General features: G+C 41.4%; 1 protein-coding gene across 5 annotated transcripts in view; it reads left to right on the forward strand.

Moving 5' to 3' along the window:
• The first annotated feature begins 5,619 nt into the window (after positions 1-5,619).
• CPT1A (carnitine palmitoyltransferase 1A) overlaps positions 5,620-18,520 on the forward strand; it is a 63,181-nt gene continuing 50,280 nt past the window's right edge. For 3 of the 5 annotated variants that reach the window (XM_044425519.1, XM_044425523.1, XM_044425522.1), the window contains exon 1: positions 5,620-5,764. The gene's annotated coding sequence lies outside the window, so the exon portion shown is untranslated. Of the gene's footprint in view, positions 5,765-9,069; positions 9,219-13,254; positions 13,400-18,520 lie in introns of those variants that run through there. The other 2 variants (XM_044425520.1, XM_044425521.1) reach the window with 2 other exon arrangements.

Here is an 18,520-nt window from a genome sequence, read left to right on the forward strand (position 1 = left end):
AGACAATCCATAAGTATTTTGATGAAATGAACATATTAATCAATCAGTAAATGTGTAAGGATCAGCTTGTAAGTCTGTTGAAAAGTTCCGATTATTTCAACCATGCTGCTTTTTGTTTTGCTTTCTTTCTTTCAAGTGTAGCAATTTCTACACTTTCTTATACCCCCCTGTATAACACACAGGCCAGCCTGCATGCGTGCACACACACAAATGAAATGCTCAAAGGATGTGCTACCCAAATTAATTAAAAGGCTGTCAAGAATACAAGAGCTGAAAAGATTTGGCAACATTAGACACAGCTTTCATTAATAAGTTGGAATGACATTTTCTTTGTCATTATCTTCATCTAGTCTTCAGCCTGGTTATGGTTCAGAGGTTGCCCAGACAGCTATTCCATGGGGAGGGGGAGGGGGAGGAGGCGGTTAATTCAGGTTGCTCTAGAATTGCAATGACATTTACCAAAAGCATAGGACTTGGTGACCAGCTAGCAGGTACACAAATTTTGAATGGCATTAAGTCTTCCTTGTTTGCAAAAAAGGAGCAAGAACATCTTGTAGGCATTAATGAGTTCCCATATTGTCACATTCATTGTCAAGGTGTTTTAGACTGCAGCCCTGTGCCTTAGGGCCTATTGAGCGCAGTGGAATTTACTTCTGGGCAGACATACGCAGTATTGTGCTGAAAGTTTTCTTATTAACCCTACAGATAGAAGAGACAAATGGAACACTCCAGTCATTGACAATGGGTGAACTGAAGCAGAAGAAGTAAAAGGATTTTCCACCTCCCTCCCCACCAGAATGTGCCTGCCATGGTTGGATACTACTCCTTTGAAGGCAACTTCTTCTCTGACTCTGATCTTAGTAGAAGCCAGAAACTTTTCTGTTCTTTAGAGGGGGGAATGAAGGGTTAATCAAGACTAAGCTGCCTGAATAGCACACACAACTATGCATATAGATTTTGTCTCTTCTTTATATGACAGTGAAGTAGCATGCACAACCCCTGCAAAATTGGGGTTGTGACAATGCAGGGTGAACCTGTGATAAAAGCCTTGTCAGGAAGTACCGCATGTGAAGATTACCCATACAGATCAGTGTCTTACAGCCTGTTGGTGATCAAACAATGCATACATAAAGCTTAAAAAGAACAGCACTGAGTTGTTTCAGGCAGAAATTTCTTCTGCCACTTTAAAGGATCCTCTACCAATTCAATTTTCATGCTAACTGCGAGGCTGACTAACATGTGACTTTCCTATGTTGGGTGGGAAGTTAAAAAGAAATTCCCTGTGGAGTAGTATCGAGGATCAATGGCAGAGGAAAAAAATACCATCCTTGTTTAGCTTGTGAGAGACAGAGAGAGTTTTCAGATATAGAGCTTAGCTACATGAGGGGTTTAACCCACTGTTTCACAGAGCTTCTTCTGTTTTCATTGCAGAAGGAAAAATGCATCATTTACACTTGGGTTTTTTCTGGAGTTCGCATCTCTGTTTTTTTCTTATTGTTCAACCACAAAGTGGCACTATGGCACAACTGCTTTGTCATGGATTTGTGGCAATATGTGTTGCTTTTGTTGCAGTTTCTCATTATTTAAACATAATAACAGACTTTCTTCACCCCCAAAAATGGAGAAAGCTGGAAAATACAAGAAAGACTCTGCAGGACAACAATGTTCTGAAAGGTCCACAATGCTTCCCAGTGCTACCAACTAGAAGGCACTGTGCAGTAGCTGTCTTTTAGATGCTTAATGTATTTTTGTCAATAAGGAAAAAAAATGGTAGAAATGGTGGGAAAACGTGAGTGGGATATGACAGGAAGCTGACAATATCTGGAAACACAAACATACATATGTTGTTGCTAGTCGCGAAGTCATGTCCGACCCATCGCGACCCCATGGACAACATTCCTCCAGGCCTTCCTGTCCTCCACCATCCCCCAGTCCACTTAAGCTCACACCAACTGCTTCAGTGACTCCATCTAGCCACCTCATCCTCTGCCGTCCCCTCCTTCTTTTGCCATCTATTGTTCCCAGCATTAGGCTCTTCTCCAGGGAGTCCTTCCTTCTCATTAGGTGGCCAAAGTATTTGAGTTTCAACTTCAGTATCTGGCCTTCTAAAGAGCAGCCAGGGTTGATCTCCTCTAGGACTGACTGGTTTGATCGTCTTGCAGTCCAAGGGCCTCGCAGGAGTCTCCGCCAGCACCACAGTTCAAAGGCCTCAATCCTTTGGCGCTCAGCCTTCCTTATGGTCCAGCTTTCACAGCCATACATTGCAACTGGGAAAAACATAGCCTTGACTATATGCACTTTTGTTGGCAGGGTGATGTCTCTGCTTTTTAGTATGCTGTCTAGATTTGCCATAGCTTTCTTCCCCAGGAGCAAGCGTCTTTTAATTTCTTGGCTGCAGTCCCTGTCTGCGGTGAACTTGGAGCCCAGAAAAATAAAATCTGTATACCATGCATCAAAAGTCCTTCAACAAGTAAAGTGATGGTGCGATAAAAGCTTCACCTGGAAGGACCAAAAGGATAAAATATCATAAGCAAAAATAATCCGCAGCATTTTGTGACTATTTAGTGACTATTTGGTGATGCATGTATCCCATCTATATGCTAGGGAGGTCAGTTGCTCACACACTTCCACATAGAGTTGTATCATGCACGTGTTTCTGTGTGGCTGGGCCTCACACAGACAGGCGCAGCAATATGGCAACCTGGCAGTAGCTGCTGTCAAGTATTTAAAGGTAGCAGATCTTGGACCACAACTGGAGATAGAAGCCAGGACATAAAGAGCAGCATTTTCTGCTCAGCTGAATGCAAACAGTCATTCATTCATTATATTTTCATCCCACCTTAAGAACAAACAAGACAAAAGTCTGCATTTTAATGGAATAAAAGATGCCTCACTCAGGATCTGTGCTGCCCCCACCGTTGGGGAGGTACACAGCAAAGGGCTATTTGGTAGGTCCCTCCCAATCAAAGGTTCAAAGCAAGTTGTCGCTTTAAATTTCCCACAGTACCCCAAACCAACTCCTTGTTGATGCTACATTGCTGGGCTTGCTTAAAGACTCCAATCTTTCCCTCTCCTTCCTGGGTTGTTGTTCTGCTTAGTCAGCAGGGTGAAGGCTCAGACAACACTGCCTTCCTACCCCCTTTTTCCGTCTGCTTCGGAAATCTCTTGGAGAAGCTCTTTGCTGTCCTCCAACTAGTGTTTACTCTGAGAGGAATGGCGTGCCAGTTATCAAAGGCCAGGGCCATAGCATTTCACTTCAGGAAGTCTTGTCCCTCTCCAACCATTCCAGCTTTATCTTCATATTACCTAAGGAGCAGTGTTACAGCTGCTGTACTGGATCCACTCCATATATACTGGAGTGCTACAGGGAAACCCTAGGCTTCTTCCCTTGCAAGTACAGAGTTCGGCACCTGTGGAATGGTGCAGAGGGGCCTGGCAGAGGTGGGAAGGATAGGGAACAGCTCAGGACATCTTGCCAGTAATATAGTGATTACTCTCACATATCCATTTTCCTGTTTAGCTTCTTCATTGCACAATGAAATCCAAGCCCAAGCACACCGTGGTGCCGGTGCCAGCAAAGGAGGAAGTGGGGAGCTTTGATATTCTCTTCCACAGAATTTGACCAGGCCCTCCCATGGAAGTGTTCTTGCCTTTACCCAGGGACCAGAATATTTGTATCCAAAGGTTAGTAACCCAAACAACATCTAGGCCACACCATATGGAGAAATATATCTTAGCAAGTAAGGCAAGTTCTTTTAAGTTTAGAATATGGCCCAAAAACTATGTCAGACAAGGCTCAGTAGTCTTAGAATGGCATACTGTACTTTAGATCTTAGTAAGCTAAGTCACCCTGGGTGACTTGGGATAGTTGCCAAGGCTAGTATTTTCCTATCCTAGGTAACTCTCAGGTTCTTAACTCTTTTGTTCCCCGAGGGTAATTGCAACACTGTGCAGTAGCTTCTGCATTTCCCTGTAACCTCATTAGAGGACACAGGGCAATTCCTTATATTGACAGATTTACAGAAAAACCTATTAATGTAAATAGCTGAACAAAGCCATAAGACAATTCCATTAACTTTGACCTAGATTCTTGAGCAAGTGTTACAGTTCAGTTAATGCCAGTCTACTTTCCAAACAGGTTATTAGAAGGTACGTTGCTATAGTAACATCCTATTTCTGAACTGGAATTGCCTGTTGCAAGATCAGAAGGGGCGAATTGAAGAAAAACCCTGTTTAATATGCTAGAAATTATTATTTTGACAAATGTTCCAGTTTACAAGAGAAAATCCTACCTACTTTGTAAGAATAAATGAAGCTTATTTCTTTATTTGGAGACACCTGAGATAAAGTCCAATGGGGTGAAATGCCTATTTATGCTAAACTGAATTGCTTCTTGTGACATGAGCAATTAAATTAGTTCAAAGAATTCCATTACTGAGATAATTGCATACACGTGGTTACTGAATAGTTCCTTGTATTTTCGTAACTCTTATCAAAATCTAAGGTTTTCAATAAGGAGACAGGTCAAACTTAGTTGGTGTTAAGATTAGATAAATTATAATAAATATTGAAGGAGCTGCATGTATGACAAGAGTCATTCTATGTTTATTATACCAATCTGAGATAATTGCACAAGTTCAAAGCATGTCCTCTTACATTCAGCAGTGTGTACAGCTGGACAATGGGTACACTTCTTTACTTCCTCTTTTACGGCTTCGGATGTTGAGGGAGATAGGAAGCTCTGGCCCTTGGACTTCTGGCTGCATCAACTCTTGTCATGTGATGCTGCTGTAGTGTGACTTTGCTGTTGTCTCTCCATCCTCCTCTGGGTCTGCCTCCTGCTCTTTGGCCTTCTCCTCTGTGTATGCCCTGAATTTTATGGACTCCTTATCTCCAGATGATCAAACCACTTTATTTGCTGTCTTTGTACACTACCTTTAATTTGAGGCAAGGCAAACAATCCCATGGAAATCAGTCAAGATTAAGGCCTATTGAAAGTAATGGAATGGAAGAGGTTTGACTAGGCCATATAAGTAACATTTGTTGGATTGTACCCGTAGAGTTCGTATGTCGGTGGCAAATCTAAGCCAGACATTCCTCCATGCACCTCTCCGTTCACACTGAAGTCCAGCTCCTCCCGCCGCCTTGGCAGGCCCTGCAGACACGCCTGTGTGCCAGACACATCCCGGGCAACTTTCTGGAGCTTCTAATAGACTCGGAGAGGGACAAGAAAGAAACTCCGCCGGTCTGATGCCGCTTCCTGCAGGAAGAGGACGGTGCTGCAGAACAGGAGCAGGGACAGGCATAAAGGGAACCCCGTCCCATGAGGAGCGACGCCCCGAAGAGCAGACTTCCTCTGCTTCCTTTAACTCCGGGACGTTAAAGCAGAAAACCAAAACGACAGAAAGAAGAGGGAAACCACCGCTTCGTCCTCAGCGATGCCCCGTCATCACATTGCTTGCTCCACCCTCCTGTCTTGGCCTTCCCAAAGCGCGCGCCCGCGCCGCGCTCCACGGCCGCCTCCACCCATCCCAGCAGCAATTCCTTTTTCTGCGGCCACCGCCCCGCCTGGCCCCGCCCCTTGTGCTGCCTGGTCGGCCAATCCAGACCCAGCCGGTAGCGAGGAGCTGCACTGCGCGCGGGCTGCCCTCGCACTCGCTTTCCTTCGCTCGTCCCTGCGCACTTGCTCCAGGGGAAGAGGGTAGCGGCGTCGTTGCCGCTGCTCTCCTCTCGCCCCTTTCTTCTTTCTCCTCGCCGGACAGCCGTAAGTAACGCTCCCTTCCGTCCCGCGCTCTCAGGGTGTCTTTCATCCTCTTGCCGTCCTCGAAAGTGAGGTTGTGTGCGTGTATGCAGGGGCCCGGTGCAACGGGAAGGTTCTTAAGTGGGGCGTACCTGGCAAGAGCACTGCATGAAGGGATGCGGCAGTTGCTGCGGTGGGAGTGCCGGCATTAGCAGGTGCCCTGCTGGTGGTGCCAAGAGCGCGCTTGGATCTCCGTGTTAGGGACTGTCAAGGAGAGGGCGTGTAGCCCACTCTCTGCCCATGTTCGCTTTTCCCGGCTCTTCCTTGGGAAGGGGGAAACTTCAGCGCTCGAAGCTCCAGACGCATTAACCCACAACTTTTGGGTGTGGAAGAGGGGGAGGCTTAGCCCCCACTGCCCCTCTTATCCCTCACTGCCCCTCTTCCACTCTTCCTTTCACGTGCATGCACGGGAGGCTTTCAGAAGAGATGCATGAATGAAAGGCTCTGCCCAGCTGATTCACTGTCAACAGTGTTTGGGTTTTTCTTCCTCCACCAGCCTTTTTCAGGCAGTCCTTGGCCGCGAGCCACCTGTGCAAGGCACGTTTTCTCCTCCTCAGTTCTTTCTATTATTGGCACTAGTCTTTAAAAAAAAAAAAAACTGAAAAATGCTCCGCTAAAGATAAACCATTTAGAATCGCGTTTTACTTGTCATGTGATAGAAGAAATGTTTTCTCCTTAATGCCACTTCAACCAGTTGGTATGAAGGGACTTCTGGCAGTAAGCTTTAAGGCACCGTCCTGTGCAGACAGGAAAAAAGTTCATGTTTGGCTGGGAATCCTTGGGAATTGTAAGACTTTCTTCTATCTTAACATGCATAGGATTGGGCCATCAATTTAGCTGGTAAACAAACTAAAGTTTTAACGTCATAAATTGTACCCTTGCCCAGACCTCCATAAATTTATGAAACGGGAATGGAAAAGGACTGTACTGCTTACCAGCCTTTCCCAATCTGGTAGCCTTCAGAGGCATTTGGACTACAACTCCCAGAATTCCTTTTCAGCAGGGCCATTGACTAGGAATGCTCAGGATGTTGCAGTCCTAACGTGACTAGAAGGCACAGGTTTGGGGAAGGCCGGTAAACTGTATATACTTGGCTTGCTCCTTCTATTTTCCTCCTCCCCTGCCATTTTTGGAAACAGAAACTAAGATTGCCATAATGATGGGGGGATGCTGGAAGTTGTAGGAGACTTTCTAGCTAAACATGCATAATGTGTCTTTAAATTGCAAATTCGTTCACATAATTGGACATACTGGGGCTTCAGAGTAAGTCTGCAGAGTTGTAGTATTAAAAGGTGACTTTTCTTTCCAGCTTGTTTGTGAAGGGTGTTGGTATTTTGTACTGGAATGAAACCACTATGGGGTTTCCTCTATCACAGGTGGCAATGATAATTTGAAATCAATGCTTTGAGAATCTGGATTGTTCATAATAGCAATGTCTTTTTAGCTTGATTTTTTTTTAGAAAAGCCATTCTGGTTCTTACCTATTACTACATGTATTTGTTTGCTATTCCAAATTCCATTTTTCTGAAAAGGAAAGCCGAAGGTGGTTTATCTCCTCCCACTTATGTTTGACAGTACACCTTGTAAGATAAATCTATTAAGATATTTACACATTTTATTTATAAGTAAGATAAATCCAGAAGGCATGAACATTGTGGTTTTGGAGAAATGCACATTAATTTAAAGTTAATCTATTGATGGAAGTGAAATGATTAAATAAAAATATCAAAATCGGTTGATAGCTTGATTCCCAGAATATGCAAATACAATCTTCCCCAGGTGCTGTTCCACTCTGTATTTAAGATATAGACGTAGATTAGTCTGTAGTGTTAGTGTTCCTGAAGTAAGAAAAAAATTTGTCTCATACAAATAGTGAAAGGAATTAACTGGTTCCATCTCTCATAAAACTGTACCTCTTAATTTCAGATGAAAGTGAAAGTGGTGCAATGAAAATGTGGGGTGTGTAGTTAGGTTAAATAATAAGTAATTGCTACATATTATGTTCAGGTAAACCTATTCTTCCGTTTGTGCAGAAATTATAAGGCATTCGAGCTATACAGATTGCCTGTACGTTGCAGGAACTTGCATATCAACATTTGATATTGAGGAAATAACTTGACATTTTGCAAAAGCTGGGGTTAAAAAAGCTTTTGTATTAGAATGAGTATTTCCCAAGGCAACATTTGACCATGTGAGTTGGCTGCTGTTCACACATAGTTATGATGGCCTTAACTGTCATTAAAACCTCATGCAGCACTACTTGGTCTTCTGCACTGAGGGTAAATTTTCCATAAACCATGTGGCTGTTCTAGTCTAACTGGAATGGTGGGTTGTAAGACGGGCTTTCTTTGTTTAAACCTTAAATGACCTTAAATGGAAAGTATCAGAACTTATCTGAATACTAGATATGAAGTTAACTTGGTTTAGAAATAATCTCAGAATAGGCAAACTAAAGCATAGCAGTTTTGGTGGTTACACATAAACAAAACCACAAAATGAATTGCTAACTAAGTGTGCTGTGGTTGTCCAAGGGAACTTATGTAGAAGGGAAGTTATGTAGAGAGGAACCTGGTGGATGTGCCTGACCAGATAGTTCCAGAAAATGGCTTAAGACTTGGCTGGCCTACTGCTCCTTCCTGTGATACTAGGGTAACAGACAAAATCCTGACCACAAGGGAGGGGCTCACATGGCACTTTTCCCAAAACATGAGCATCAGTTCTGGAAAAACTAGGTTAATGGGAGGAATTACCAGGAACTCATGCTAATCTCAGGGTCAAAAGAAACATGTGAGAGAAGGTGCACAGAACTGTGCTATTTTCTCACATTCCTTGTTAAATGCATTTGGGTTTCCAGTATTTCTTTAAAGCAAAAAAGAAAGAGTAATGGGAGTCCATGCCATTTGCAATGTAATCTGGAAGGAAAAATTAATAGTTCTGGATTCGTGTTAAGTTGTTCTACACCTAAAGATTAAATGTGCAGCTGTCTGGACTTGTGTCTACAGCACTGAGCTTTAGTCTTCCTTTGAATTTCTTTTCCTGTTTTTCAATAAATAGTTTTTAAGAGCTTTAAAATGTTCTTGGGATGTTAGTAGTGCATTACGTTTTATTAGCAACGTTGGGCACTGAAACAATCTGTATCCTAGTGCCTGCAGGACAAATTCTGCTTTTGTAGTCTGGTGGTGCGGTGTGTTGTGCATCAGCGTAACCTTTCCCCTACTTTCCTCGGTCTTGTCATGTGATCTGCCCCTGCTGTGGAGGAAGGGCGGGGTTTCAAGAAGGACGCTGCTTGCAGAAGTGCCTTTCTGATGACATACTGCATGGCTCCATAAAACTAAATCACAAGATCCTGATAATTTTGAGGGTGGGAATTAAAAGAGGGACCGAAAAAAGGCACAAGAAGCTACTATTTATAGAACTCGTAAGTGAAGCATGTTTTCTTGTCTTGCTCCAGACAGAAATAGTAGCATCCGTCTTCCTGCTTGAAGTAACATTTTTTGTAAATATTCAGTTGTATGAAAGCAGAAGTGGCAGTTTACACTGTAGTTGCAGATGAATCTTCATTGCCAGCTCAAAGGCTTGGGGGAAAAGATCTGAAGGGAATCAGTTGTTTTGCTGCTTCAAAATAGCTACTTTAAATAGATGGATATTCTAAATGATAAGGCCAAATTCTAGATTTTCTAGATTTCTTTATGTTCTTCGCAGGAGGTGTTTCCTGTGAACAAATTAATCTGTCTATTTGCTGTCCTTGGCAATAAGTTTTGCCTCCTATGCTATAGCAATTTGAGTACAAAGGGAATATAGTTTGATTGCTTACATTGATGCCACTTAATTGCATGGAATAAGTGCTGCTACTTTGCAGTTATTTTTAAATTATATAAACAAATTGAGAAATGATTTTTTGAAGATAAGCTATCCAAGTAGTGCATACAAATTAGTGCATGCACATAATTTGTTTGAATCCAAAGTTTTGTGTCTGCATTTTTATGTGGAACATATATAAGTGATGTATTTACAAAGGATAATTTTGAGAAAATCTGCCTTGAAACATAATTTAATTGCTACTGGTTATACTGATTTTTAAAGCTTATGTTTACAGCATGTCACCTGTGTTGAGATGCCATGTTCCTTGTTTGGAACATTATTAGTCACCTTTGTCAGCTACTTAGAGCAGCACCATTTTTAATATTGGAGTTCTGTGTTTTCTGACCTCCTCCACTTTTGTGCCATTGAATGCCAATGTACCCCTAAACCAGGGGTCCACAAACTTTTTCAATAGGGGGCCAGTTGAAAGGTGTTGGCGATGAGTGTGGGCCGGGGCAGGGGCACACACAGAGATGCTTTTCTCCAAGTGAGTCCAAAATGATCTCCGCATGAGCAAGCTGCTGCCTCGGTGCGCGTGTGCATGCCCAAAACCTCTGTGGCAGGCCGGATAAATGGCCATGGTGAGCCAGATCCGGCCCGTGGGCCATAGTTTGAGGACCCATGCCCTAAGCATTTATCTTGGTGCCTGCTAGTTGCCCTGACCCTCCTGATTTTTATTTAATGAACAAAAATTAATTGGGAAGCTGACTTGCTGGAAAGCAATGTGCTGCCCTCCAGTGTCATTCTTATTTGGAGTAAAAAGATTGATTTTGTGTTTTGGAGTTCAGTTGTCGCCTCTGCCTTGAACTTAACTTTTGGGGCACACCCATGGCAGCTGCTTTGTGAGTGCCCACAATGCTCTTCAAGTTTCATATGTGTTAGTCACTGTAGTGGTAATGATTTTTTTTTAATGTATAAACCATCTTCCCCAGGTGGTGTAATCTATTAATGTTTGTTCTTCATTAGGAACACCTTATAAATGGACAATGCTTAGATCAGGGTAAGCAGTTCAGTTTTCTCATGCTATATTGGCTATAACTCTTGTATTCCCTGTCCACTGGTCATATTGACTAGGGCTTATGGGAGTTGTAGTCTAAAACATCCTTAGGGTCCTGGGTTTCCTAGCCCTGGCTTAGATTATTATGAATGCCACTCTTTCAGTAATCTAATAGATCCCACTCTCTGGGGCACATTTTTCATTTAGTTTTAAAATGTGCCCTTTTAGGAAATGTTAGTTCAAGTCAAGATGTTCCTAGAAGTAAAGGCCAGTATAAGCCTTGACGGTAACAGTAGAGCTAGAATGAGAAGATGACAATTCATGGAGGCAGGCTGCCATATTGTTTTCTTTCAGTGATGCCCTGAGTTTTAGCCACCACCTCTAGGTCAATGGGACAAGTATCCACCAATAGCGGCAGGTGATGTGAGAGTTGAAGATAGTCATATTCAGCAATTGGGTGCAAGGAATCTTATGCCTCTTGGTTTGTATAGAAGTTAGAGGTACTGCAGTATAGAGGTGACTGAGGTGCTGCAATTTTTGATGTGTTCATAATTTTGCATTAAAATTCTTGCAAATTAACCCTGTGAATACAAGCGGTGGTTCTAAGTTTGAGCAAAGACTAGTAATGTTTAACTATTTACAGTTCTTGAAAACTATGATGCAAATGGAATGTTTTCATGAGTGTACAGAGGAGAGTTGCTTACTGTGATTGTGAACTTGCACAGTCCTGCTGACTGTGACCAGCATCCTGCTGACAAGCTGTGTTGGAGTCCTTTGCCTTTTCCTGCCACCTAGAATTTTTGTTTGTCTATTGTCAAATGATGAGGCTTTCAGGCTCTGCATAGACTTGTTGAAAAGTTGGGTTTGATTCTCTGGCACTTACACTTAAAAGAATATTCAGGATCTCTGGTGTTGCCTACCATAGATAAATCTCTTGCATTTGTGAACACTTACTTGCTTTATCTTGTGCTAGCCTTTTCAGATTGGCCCTATTTCTATACACCTTTTTCTTCTTTGGTCAGCTGAGCTTTCTGTAGTTACACCTATTTACTGTTGTGCTCTTTTTTCCTTTCTGATTTTTGGTATTATATTTCAAACTAGATCTCCATTTATTAGAGTTAAAATGGCGTGTGCATTTATTCTTACCGAATTATTGGTAAAAGGGAAGAAGTTTCATATTGGAATTTTACTTCACTAGCTATGTGGGTGATTATTACATAGTATCTGATCAAATGGAAAAAATGAAGGGAATTCTGTTGTAAAATTCTGTTGTAAAACCTTTTATTTAAACGTCATTTTAAAAATTAGTAATTTTAGTAGTTTCACAGTCACTTTTGATTTATTGTTATATACTGTTTTACTGCATTGTTTTATTGATTGTTCCTATTCATGATTGGTTTTAATGTAAGCCATCCTGAAACGTTCTCGTAAAGGACGGCATACAAATGTTTTAAATAAATAAATGAATAAATAAAATATGCAGTATAGAACTAGAACATAGGGTTTCACACACACCCTGAAACACACTCAAAAAAGCCTGAAAAACAAGGGTGGTTTGGTTCTTGCACCTACTCTACACTTTCCATATTCTGTTTACATTATCTCAGTGCATTAAAGATCTGTTCCCATGATTTGAGCCTCTCTTGGCTTCAAATCTGGCAAGGCCTGTGAGAGTTATTTTCCTAGGGTTTTTCTAGGTTTAAAGTTAGAAATTTTATATCTCCTGTACTAAAGTTAATGGTTGACTTCAGAAAGATAAGTTAGCAGAAAATGCACCAATGTATTTTCATCTATGAATAAGAATGTTTTCTTTTTCTTTCATGTATCACTCTATTCTGTTTCTTATTACTGGATGGAAATCTTTTTGTTTTTGTTCACTCTGGTTTTGGCAATTGTTCATTCAGTGCAATAAAAATAATAGACTAGGCAGCTGCTTGTATTCAAACCAAGAGAACCCTGGGCGGGGCAGTTATCCTTTTAGTTAATGCTGCAGCACAAGCTGAATTTATTGACTGATTTAACTCTTCGAATGTATGCACACACCTTTATAATATATTGGTGTAAGTGCTGAAGGTCCATCCTATTGTTGAAACAAAATGTAAGCAACTCAGAAAACAATATATTGCTAAGTGGAAACACTGTCAGTAAGCTTTGTTTCTGCATATCTGTGGCTCTCGCTCTCATTCCTTAGTTAAGATCCACGTACACATGCTTTGCTGAATGGTATGCTACTAATCCACATCAATGTCTACCCTTTGCTTGAGTAATTTTATGCAGGTTCTGAGTTTCTTGTAAAAGAGAGATCTGCATTTCTAAGCTGGGACGCATGCTCTGTAGCGTCATGCCCTTTTACCTACTTTTCTGAACAGACATGTGACCATTTCAGAAATGTGGAGGCGGGGATAGACTGCAGGGCTACGAAAACCTCTTTAGAAAGCAAGTGTATAATCATAAAAAGGGGAGCTAAATTGGATTATGGTTATTCATGTTTAATACCAAGGCAGCTGCTCATAATATTGGATCTTATTTCATTATTTGTAGCTGCAAATTACAAGTTTGTGTCTGTGAAAAGTATGTATTACAAGTAATACTTAATGCTTGTATTATCACTGTTAAGGTCTCATAACTAAAGGAACTGAACCTCATCTTTAAGTCTCCTGTGTTGTAAGCAAATATTTCTCAGGCTGCATCATAGTTGCTCGTATTTGTCTTTGAGTGTCAAAGAATACCATAGGAGGCTGGTGAGTAAATTCTTTGGGAATTCATACTGTGGAAGTAAAGAAGCAGTCACTGGCAATGGATAGAGAAATAGTGTGCCTTAAAGCTCTAGTTTTTTTTAATGAAGTGTGTCATTGAAATTCTAGTATTCATACAGTCATTCCTAATCATCTATCTCATTGCTGAAAAAATTTGAGATGAGCCTAATCTGCCACTGAGAAGAGAGGAAGTTATCAATCCCTTTGGGCAACTCTTTCTAGATGGGAAGAAATGAGTTTGGTTTGTATTTTAATGTGAAGTTACCTAATTTTTCACTTTCAACTCAATATATGAACCAAAATTCAACTATCCTTTGGAATTTTCACTTACACTAATTTTGCAGTATAATTCTCTACTAAAAAGTATATAACACGTGTAAATAATGTTAAAATGCATTACTTTAAGAAACTGCTTATATTAGGAAAGTGTATAGAAAGCAAGATTGCATAAAAAATGAATATGATTTTGCATGCAAACTTTTTTAAAAAAATTCTCAGTTTGGCACAAACCAATCTTAAAATTGGAAACTGCAAAATCAAATCATCAAAACTGACAGATCCATCCATCTCTACTGGGCAGTAGCTTTGAAAGGCATTGGGCAGAGATTTTTTTCCAGGTTTCTTGATCTATTTAATGAGAAGTCCAAGAGATAATAACCTAGGAAGACTTTTTGCATGCAAAGCCATGAACTTAGGTATAGGAATGGGTGAGAAATTCATCTAGTTTATGCTTCAAAATGAATTTCTCAGGCATACACTTTCTGAACTTAAGCAGAAAATGTTTGTCTTTGAAATCCATACCATTCAGATATTTGTAATAAAGTTTGAGACTAGGGTTTCAGACATGAATTTTTCCAGTCCTTTGTGGAAACTCCAGGATTCATTCTGGGATGTTTTACATGCAAAGCTGGTGTTCAGCCCCAAATCAGGGCTCCAGCTTCTATCCACTGTAAAGATTTATGCAGTAGCAATTCCTGTGCTCATTTAACCATCAGTCCTGCCTATGTTGCAGATAGACTGTGTGCCTTTTAAAAAGTTTTCTTTAAAGAAAAAGCCCTGCTTGTATAGTTGTTATCACATCATTTTTATTTTTGAAGCACAATAATTTTTCTTAACAATGTGGCAAAATGCATCTCTGATAAAGAGGTTTTGAAAACAATGACCTCAAAGTAATAAAATAGTAAGCAGTGGAACAAAACAAAATTGTTCAAACAACCTTATTGCAAGCCTCAGAAAATAAAAGGATCTTCATCTGGCACCTAAAGAACATCAGCATAGGTGCCACCTGAGCTTCAATGGGGAGTAGATTGCATAGGAAAGTACAACAGCCAAGAAACCACTCTTTCCAGTTGCCTCGGTTTAGCCTGAAGGAGTATGATGAATCATAGAATACTGGAATTGGAAGGGTCCAGAGCTCCATTGGGTCCAACACCGTTCAGTGTAGGGCTCTAAGTTAAAGTAATTCCTCTTTAGGGATGGCCTTCCCTAGGTCATTGGCTTCATTCTCTAACGGTCAGGAAATGCTTCCTAATCTCTACCTGGAATCTGGCTTTCTCTAACTTGAGCCACGATTCTCTGTCCTGAACTCTGAGATGATCAAGAAGAGATCCTTCCCATTTGTGACAGCCTTTCAAGTACTTGTAGAATCCAATCATATCTCCCCTCAGTGTTCTCTTCTTAAGGTTAAATATGCCCAGTTCTTTTAATCTCTTCTCATAGGGTTTTGTTTCCAGTCCCCAAATCATCCTTGTTGCCCTCCTCTGAATTTTTTTCAGCTTGTCTGCATCTTTCTTCAACTGTGGTGCCCAGAACTGGACACAGTACTCCAGATGAGGTCTAACCAGTGCCAAGTAAAGGGGAACTAATACTTCTTGTGATCTGGAAGTGATACTTCTGTAAATGTAGCATAAAAGAGACTTTGGTCTTTTTGCACCCGCATTATATTGTTAATTTATATTCAGCTTTTGATCACAAGATCCTTCTCACTTGCAGTATTGTTGAGCCAAATATTCCCATCTTGTAATGATGCATTTGGTTTGTTTTTGCTAGGTGCAGAACTGGGCATTTGTCCCTGTTGAATTTCATTTTGTTGTTTTCATTCCAGCACTCTAACCTAGCAAGTTCACCTTTAATCTTATTTCTGTCTTCCAGAGTAGTAGCTATCCCACCCAGTTTTGTGATATCTGCTGATTTAATGATTATTGCTTGCACTTCCTCTTCCAAGTAATTAATGAAAATGTCGAAGAGCAGATGGCTCAGGACTAAACCCTGCTGTATCCAACTTGTTACCCCTGCCCAGTTTGAGAAGGTGCCATTGCAGAGCAGTCTTTGAGTCTGATTCTGTAGCAAACTGTGAATCCACCTGATCTTTGTTCCATCTAGAGATCATGGGGCACTTTGTCAGAAGTTTTGCTGAAGTCAAGGTATGAGATTATATCCATCAGGGAGGTTACCCAGTCAAAACTGAAATCAGATTAGTCTGGCAAGATTTGTTCTTGAGAAATCCATGGTGGCTTCTAGTAATCACTGCATTATTTTCAAGGTGTTAGCAGTCTGAGTCCTCTATAATCTGCTCCAGAATTTTTCCAGAGAATGATGTCATACTGACTGGTCTGTAGTTCCTAGGCTGCCCTCCTCCTCCTCCTCCTTTTTCCTTTTTCCTTTCTTGAGGTTAGGGGCAACATTAGCTCTTCAGTCATCTGGCACTTTCCCTGTTCTGCATGCTTTTTCAAAGGTAATAGATAGTGGACCCAAGAGATCTTCTGCTAGCTCCTTTATGACTCGGGGGGGGGGGGGTTCACTGGGCTATGGAGATTTGAACTCATTCAACTGAATTAGATGATCCTTGAACATTTGCCAATCTTGAGTTTCATTCTGCTTCTTCCCTTTCATCAAGAAGGTCATAGCTTTTCTTTTGGGAGAAGACTGAGCCAAAGTAGGAATTGTGCACTTCCGGCTTTTCTTTGTCATCTATTATCATTTTGCCACCCACACTGAGCAGTTGAACCCCCATTTTTCCTCTGTCTTTGGACATATATGAAGAAGGCTTTTTTGTTGCTTTCAGCATCCCTCCCTAGCATTAGTTCATTCCTAGCTTTAACCTTCCTAACACCATTCCTGCAATTCCATGTTACCTGCCTCTATTCCTCATTTGTAGCCTGGCCTTCTTTCTCTTCTTATACATATCCTTTTTGTTTTCAGATCATCTGTAAGCTTTTTGTGAAGCCACACTGGCTGCTTCTGCTGTCTTCTATCCTTGTTGGAACTGTTTGTGATTGTGCCCATAGAAGAGGGGTGTCCAAACTTTTTGCAAGGAGGGCCAGATTTGGTGAGGTGAAAATGTGTGGGGGCTGACCATTCAGCCTGACATTCTTTGAACCATTAACATTAAATGCAAATGAACTATTTTATGAAAGATTAAACAAATAACTTAACTGCACTAATGTGAAGGGTGATACTGAGATCTCAACTGCATTATATAGGCCAGGACTGGCTCAAAAACAGTGGTTTTGATGCGCAAGATGTCATGCAGGTGAAAGTCACTTAGTCTTGTCCTCACGCGGTCCTTGTTAATGTTCATAACCAAGAATGTCTTCTTGCACAAGTATGTCGGACCAAACAAGCTCAGCATTTTCTTAGCAAATGTCCGAATCTCTTGAAACCTGTCTTTATCCAGCTGGTGGTAAAAGTTGACACGAAGGAGCTGTTGGTGCCGACTGCGATACTCGGTGTCACACTACAGCTCAATGAGCTCCAGCTGCAGGTGGTCTAGAGTGTCATCAGGGTCCACAGAGAAAGGAGATGAAAAAAGCATGATCTCCTTTTCAATAGCTGCAAAATCCCGAAAGCGCTGTTGAAACTCTTCAGCCAGAGATGAGATGTCTGCTTCATACCTCCTTATTTGTGCACTCAAATTGTTCTATGGAAAACTGGTCATTATTTCTTGCAGCAATGGGAAATGTGTGATATTGGGCTGCGTTTGTGACAGGTGCCTTTGGAAAAGTAGCAGCTTGGTCCCAAAGGCTTTGATATGTGAATACAGTTGGCTTACCACTGCATTTTGCCCCTGAAGGCTGAACGTGTTCAGCACGTTCAGATGTCGTGTCATGTCAACTAAAAATCCAAAATCAGCCAGCCAAACAGGATCAGATAGCTCTGGCATCGGTTGTCCCTTTTTTGCCAAGAGTTGTCCAATTTCCTCACTAAGAGAGTAGAAGCGCTGCAGTGCTGACCCCCAACTGAGCCATCTTACCTCGTTGTGATACACAATATCTCCGTATTCAGCCTGGATGTCGAGTAGAAACTGTTGAAACTGGACACAGGGCTTTGGAGCGAATATAATTAATAGCCTTTATCACCGGTTTCATAACATGATCATATTTCAGATGTTTCAGATATTTGGCACAGAGAACTTGTTGGTGAGTAATACAGTGGAGTTTTATAGCTTTGCCTCCTTCTTCTCCTGCCTCCTTTGTTACAGACTAGGGTTGATAATCCACTTTGCTCGCCAGCCATGGCAGGTGCGCCATCCGTAATAATCCCAGTGACGTTATTCCACGGTAGTTTCATGTCATCTCCGGCGGAACAAACAGAAACAAATAAACCTGTTCCTCTTGTTTGGTCCTTAAGGCTCTGGAGGTCAAGTAGCTCTTCACTCACGTTCATGTCATTGTCCACTCCTCTCAAAAAAATCAATAACTGAGTGGTGTCAGATGCATCCGTGCTTTCGTCACAGCCTAACGAAAAAAAGTCAAACTCCACTCCTTTTGCCTCTGTCTCTTAATATCAGATGAAACATCTTCTATTCTCCGTACCACAGTATTACGAGCCAGGCAAACATTGGCAAACTCTTGCTTCTTCTCAGGACACATTTTCTCCACCATTTTCATCACGCAGTCTTTAATAAATTCACCCACAGTAAAAGGTTTGCAGTGCTTGGCAATCAGTGTTGCCACCTCGTAGCTCGCCTTTGTGGCATTTTCATTTGACTCACGGGCTCTTGTGAAAAAGCACTGCTATGCCATTAAAGCAGTTTCCAGTTCCTTCGATTTTTCGCTGCGTTCGTTCCCAGTTAGCTTGTTGTAGTTAGCATGTTTCGTCTGGTGG

The sequence above is a fragment of the Varanus komodoensis genome, unplaced genomic scaffold, assembly GCF_004798865.1.
Source record: "Varanus komodoensis strain SLA01 unplaced genomic scaffold, ASM479886v1 scaffold16, whole genome shotgun sequence".
Taxonomy (NCBI): Eukaryota; Metazoa; Chordata; class Lepidosauria; order Squamata; family Varanidae; genus Varanus; species Varanus komodoensis.